This window comes from Oncorhynchus gorbuscha, linkage group LG19 (assembly GCF_021184085.1).
Source record: "Oncorhynchus gorbuscha isolate QuinsamMale2020 ecotype Even-year linkage group LG19, OgorEven_v1.0, whole genome shotgun sequence".
Classification (NCBI taxonomy): Eukaryota; Metazoa; Chordata; class Actinopteri; order Salmoniformes; family Salmonidae; genus Oncorhynchus; species Oncorhynchus gorbuscha.
The window spans coordinates 12255032-12260955 of record NC_060191.1 but is presented as its reverse complement, the minus strand read 5'-3'; the positions used below and the strand labels follow the sequence as shown (position 1 = coordinate 12260955).

Here is a 5924-nt window from a genome sequence, read left to right as displayed (position 1 = left end):
GGGCTGAGCGGGAACTGTACTTCCTCAGTGGTAGGGAGGCGAGCAGGCCAGAGGTGGATGAACGCAGTGCCCTTATTTGGGTGTAGGGCCTGATCAGAGCCTGGAGGTACTGAGGTGCCGTTCCCCTCACAGCTCCGTAGGCAAGCACCATGGTCTTGTAGCGGATGCGAGCTTCAACTGGAAGCCAGTGGAGAGAGTGGAGGAGCGGGGTGACGTGAGAGAACTTGGGAAGGTTGAACACTAGACGGGCTGCGGCGTTCTGGATGAGTTGTAGGGGTTTAATGGCACAGGCAGGGAGCCCAGCCAACAGCGAGTTGCAGTAATCCAGACGGGAGATGACAAGTGCCTGGATTAGGACCTGCTCCGTTTCCTGTGTGAGGCAGGGTCGTACTCTGCGGATGTTGTAGAGCATGAACCTACAGGAACGGGCCACCGCCTTGATGTTAGTTGAGAACGACAGGGTGTTGTCCAGGATCACGCCAAGGTTCTTAGCGCTCTGGGAGGAGGACACAATGGAATTGTCAACCGTGATGGCGAGATCATGGAACGGGCAGTCCTTCCCCGGGAGGAAGAGCAGCTCCGTCTTGCCGAAGTTCAACTTGAGGTGGTGATCCGTCATCCACACTGATATGTCTGCCAGACATGCAGAGATGCGATTCGCCACCTGGTCATAAGAAGAAGAGACTTGCTTGGGCCAAGAAAAACGAGCAACGGACATTAGACCGGGGGAAATCTGTCATTTGGTCTGATGATTTTGGTCTGAGATTTTTGGTTCCAACTGCCGTGTCTTTGTGAGACGGATGATCTCCACGTGTGTGGTTCCCATCGTGGAGCATGGAGGAGGAAGTGGGATGGTGTGGGGGTGCCTTGCTAGTGACTGTCAGTGATTTATTTAGAATTGAAGGCTTACTTAACCAGCATGGCTACCACAGCATTCTGCAGAGATACGCCATCCCATCTGGTTTGAGCTTAGTGGGACAATCAATTGTTTTTCTGCTGTATCAGAGAACCTGGCTTCCACAACCACCTGATCGATGGTTTGGGATGAATTGGACCGCAGAGTGAAGGAAAAGCAGCCAACAAGTGCATACATATAGAGAGTGTGTATATACATACATTTTCCTTAATAATGTTACTGTCCCCACTACACCAACAAATACTTAAATACATGTCATTTTGTACTTCAAACATTTAATTCAAATACTGTAGAATTCTATTAATTCCTGTGGAGGGTTTCCTGCTATGGAGGGAGTGCCAATATATATATATTTTTTTTTATTTAACCTTTATTTAACCAGGTAGGCAAGTTGAGAACAAGTTCTCATTTACAATTGCGACAATATGGCCGACCGGTGGCTTCAAATCTGTTTTTAATACGTTATAGACCTTTTGCACAATGTTAGCAACGCCCACATCCGCTCTACTTCCTACCGGATACATAACTTCCTGTCGGCCTGATTGAAGTCGATCGTTTTATCATTATCTCAGTATGTTAATATAATCATATTTCTATAGCATTTTTTATCATTCTTGTTGAAAATTCTGTTTATGCGTTCAGTTGGGCATTTTTGTAATTTGATTATTGTCTTCTGTGTCTTCTTTGCCTCAGCTAGCTAGCTATTAACGTGCTAGCCTATAAGGTGGCTAGCAATTAACCAACGCCCCCCTCCTTTGCCAACCATGACACTGTTTTACTCAATGCTAACAGTGACGGATGTACATCGTCTGGCCAAGACAAGTAGCAAAGCACCGACCTCCAAGTTGGAAAAATAATTCAAACTTTGTCTCCAGTTACCTTTTCAACTATGAAGGTAGGCTACTTGGCTATACCTATCAGACCAGACAAGGACGTTTACTCAAAGCTGTAACGTAGTTTAAGACATGCTTTTTACAGTAGTTAGCTGACATTATGATTGCTCATTCTTTTTATTCCAAGCAGTTTCGAACAGGGACAAAGTGACAGGAGAAGTATGCATAAGGGCTTGCTCCTACAGGTCCATGAGGAAAAATGAGAAACCACACAGTTTGAGTGTAGGGTGAAAAGTCATCTGTTTGTGACACTACATGCTGGTTACACAGTCAGAGATGAAGCCTAGTCTACATTGACAAGAAGTTCCTGTCAATGTAGATCTGCATTAAGAGGCATTGCTTAGTCTTGGACAAGGCTTAACCCATGTCTATGAAACTGTTCTTAGTGTAGTATTTGTAGACATACTGAGGTGCAAAATAGCAAAGACATAAATAACAATATAGGGATGAAGTAGTTGGGTGTGCTATTTATAGATGGGCTGTGTATATGGACAGTGATCGGTAAGCTGCTCTGACAGCTGGTGCTTAAAGTTAGTGAGGGAGATATGAGTCTCAGCCTCCTGAGGTTGAAGAGGTGCTGCTGCGCCTTCTTCACCATGCTGTCTGTGTGGGTGGACCATTTCAGTTTGTCCGTGATGTGTACGCAGAGGAACTTACAGGTCTGTCAGGTCGGGTGGAGGTGATATGGTGTCAGGTCGGGTGGAGGTGATATGGTCCTTGACTAGTCTCTCAAAGCACTTCATGATGACGGAAGTGAGTGCTACGGGCGGTAGTCGTTTAGCTCAGTTACCTTAGCTTTCTTGGGAACAGGGACAATGGTGGCCCTCTTGAAGCATGTGGGAATGCTGGTCTGCGCATGCTCCGAAGACGTGGCTGGGGATGCCGTCTGGGCTGGCAACCTTGCGAGGGTTAACACGTTTACTCACGTTGGCTGCAGTGAAGGAGAGACTGCAGGTTTTGGTTGCAGGCCGTGTCATTGGCACTGTGTTGTCCTCAAAGCGAGCAAAGAAGTTGTTTAGTTTGTCTGGGAGCAAGACATCATGGTCCGCAACGGGGCTGGTTTTCCTTTTGTTGTCCGTGATTGACTGTAGACCCTGCCACATACCTCTCGTGTCTGAGCCTTGAATTGCGACTCCTTTGTCTCTATACTGACACTTAGCTTGATTGATTGCCTTGCGGAGGGAATAGCTACACTGTTGTATTCGGTCATGTTTCTGGTCACCTTGCCTTGATTAAAGGCAGTGGTTCGTGCTTTCTGTTTTGCGCGAAAGCTGACATCAATCCACTGTTTCTGGTTGGGGAATGTTTTAATAGACGCTGTGGGTACATTTACATTACATTTACATTTAAGTCATTTAGCAGACGCTCTTATCCAGAGCGACTTACAAATTGGTGCATTCACCTTATGACATCCAGTGGAACAGTCACTTTACAATAGTGCATCTAAATCTTAAAGGGGGGGGGGGGTGAGAGGGATTACTTATCCTATCCTAGGTATTCCTTAAAGAGGTGGGGTTTCAGGTGTCTCCGGAAGGTGGTGATTGACTCCGCTGTCCTGGCGGTACAACATTGGTGGTACAACATCACCGATGCACTTGCTAATAAACTCGCTCACCGAATCAGCGTATTTATCAATGTTATTGTCCGACGCTATGCGGAACATATCCCAGTCCACGTGATCGAAGCAATCTTGAAGCCTGGAATCTGATTGTTCGGACCAGCGTTGAACAGACCTGAACACGGACGCTTCCTGTTTTAGTTTCTGTCTATAGGCTGGGAGCAACAAAATGGAGTCGTGGTCAGATTTTCCGAAAGGAGGGTGGGGGAGGGCTTTATATGCATCGCGGAAGTTAGAATAACAATGATCCAGGGTTTTGCCAGCCCAGGTCACGCATTCAATATGCTGATAAAATTTTGGGAGCCTTGTTCTCAGATTAGGTCTATAATAGTTTTGGTCTAGAGTGTCTCCCCCTTTGAAGAGGTTGATGATTGCGGCAGCTGCATGGGTGGGCAATTTGCTACGTGGGTGCAGAGCTGTTGGCCGGAGTAGGGGTAGCCAGGTGGAAAGCATAGCCAGCCGTAGAAAAATGCTTAATTTAAATTCTCGATTATCGTAGATTTATTGGTGGTGACTGTTTCCTAGCCTCAGTGCAGTGGGCAGCTGGGAGGAGGTATTCTTATTGTCCATGGACTTTAGTGTCCCAAAACATTTTGGAATTTGTTTATGTAATCACTGTTATGTTGGATGTATTAGATCACATTTAAACAAGGGCATATACCCTTAATAGAAAAGTTTAAACCCGTACTGCTGTAATGAAATGAGTTGCTGTTGCGCCAGTCACTTCTGTTTGCTGGTCATGATACATGTTGAGTGATTTTATAGTCTAATCATTTTCTTTTTATATCCCCATGTAGGTTGTAATGAAGCCCTCTGAGCCAGTAACAATTACACAATATCACTGTTCATGTGTTGATGGCAGTGCAGTATGCAACCACAGTTGCATTACTATTCCAGTCTGCACACTATTCCAAGATGGGAACACCAATCATCCCACCTGTGCGCAGCTGGACAGATACCAAGCAGCAGTGGCATGCAGCCATGGACTAGGTTATGTTTATATAACTATACCACATATCAACATCATATGGTTATAATCACATCATAAAGCTAATAAATGATTTAATGAAAACTTAAATCATCTCATGATTAGATTTAGATTAGTGCCCTTGTACTGTGTTTTTACAGGGTCTCCAACCTGGGCCCATAGGCAAAATGACCATCACCAAGCCCACCAAAAAGTGTATGGCAGAAATAGGGATTAGTTGAGTATTCCGTCATAGCCAGTATAGTAGGTGGTCTTGTCCTATTACACTTTGACTATATACAATGATTTAATTTCAGGTGGTGTCAAGTATTGTTTGATTTGCTAACCACAGCGGCTGCTTTGCAGAAGTACACTCTACAGTGCCCTTCTTGGAACGTTCCCTAACCTCTCAGTTCTCCAGATAGAAGAGGCATACAAGAACTTTGACCCTCTATCCAAGCCATTGATCTGCCTTTAGTCAACTCCCACTTTGGAAAGGTACAGGTGGGGAGCCTCCTGTCTTACCAGCAGCCTCCAATCACTACGTGACCATAGTTCACCATAAGGAGACACCACCATTCCCTTCACTGCCCCTGGATGGCTACAGACTGGAGAGCAACTTTAAAGGCTGCACATTTGTGCTCAGTGAAGACCAGCTTCACATAGTCTCTTCAGGTGAGAGAATACATAGAGACCCAGTGGTGTTCTCACTAATTAGAGAAGGGTGACTGGTACTACTTTTGTGTACATGCTAAATAAAGTTCTTAGGCAGGAAAGACTAAATAACAAGGGACAGGCTCCTTTATCTTTCAATTAATTTAAGAGAAACAAACTTATCTGTCTTTGCAATTAATTAATTATTTAAAATATTCAGTTACATTTTTCTGTTCTCTTGTCACTGTAAATAAGAAGTAACATTTTGTTTGGAGGATAAGCAGAGGTGTTTTATCAATAAATGGACTACATGGTGTTAGACAATGTGGATGGTCACAGCAACAACAACAAAAAGGACAGAATCATTGCAGTAGTAGCTCATTGCTCCTTGGCCCATGCCTTCACAAGAGGCCCACACTAGTAGTTTTGTAAGAAGGTAAGCCACAGCCCAGATGCAGTTGATGCTTCCCATCAGTGACGTGAGGATCTCCTTGACATGGTAATATTCCACTGGAATAGCAAAGGTACTGCTCCCTTCTTCAGACGTCGAAGCCCACTAGAAGGTTCAATGAAATCCTATTTTCCTAACTTTCAATAAAGATGCCGCACCAACTAATAACGTTAACGTCGTTAGCACTAACTTTTGCTAGCTAGCTAAAGAGACAGAACACAATCTAATTACAAAAATCACTAACTGAACGGATTAACTGAATTTTCTACAAGAATTATAAACGCTATATAAATATGATTATATTAATATACTGAGGTAATGATAAAAACGAGGCTCGTACTGTACGGCTACAATCAGGCTTACAGGAAGCTATGTATCGGGTAGGAAGTTGAGCGGAAGTGGGCGTTGCTACGTTGTGCAAAAGG

At 44.5% G+C, this 5924-nt stretch overlaps 1 long non-coding RNA gene across 2 annotated transcripts; it reads left to right on the top strand.

Moving 5' to 3' along the window:
- The first annotated feature begins 1431 nt into the window (after positions 1 to 1431).
- Positions 1432 to 4499, top strand: LOC124004669. 2 transcript variants are annotated; one of them, XR_006833506.1, is made up of 3 exons: positions 1432 to 1487; positions 1610 to 1811; positions 4225 to 4499. It is a non-coding gene; the product is annotated as an uncharacterized LOC124004669 (long non-coding RNA). The 2 variants fall into 2 exon arrangements; XR_006833507.1 differs by having other exon boundaries at positions 1439 to 1487; positions 1614 to 1811.
- Positions 4500 to 5924: the final 1425 nt, after the last annotated feature.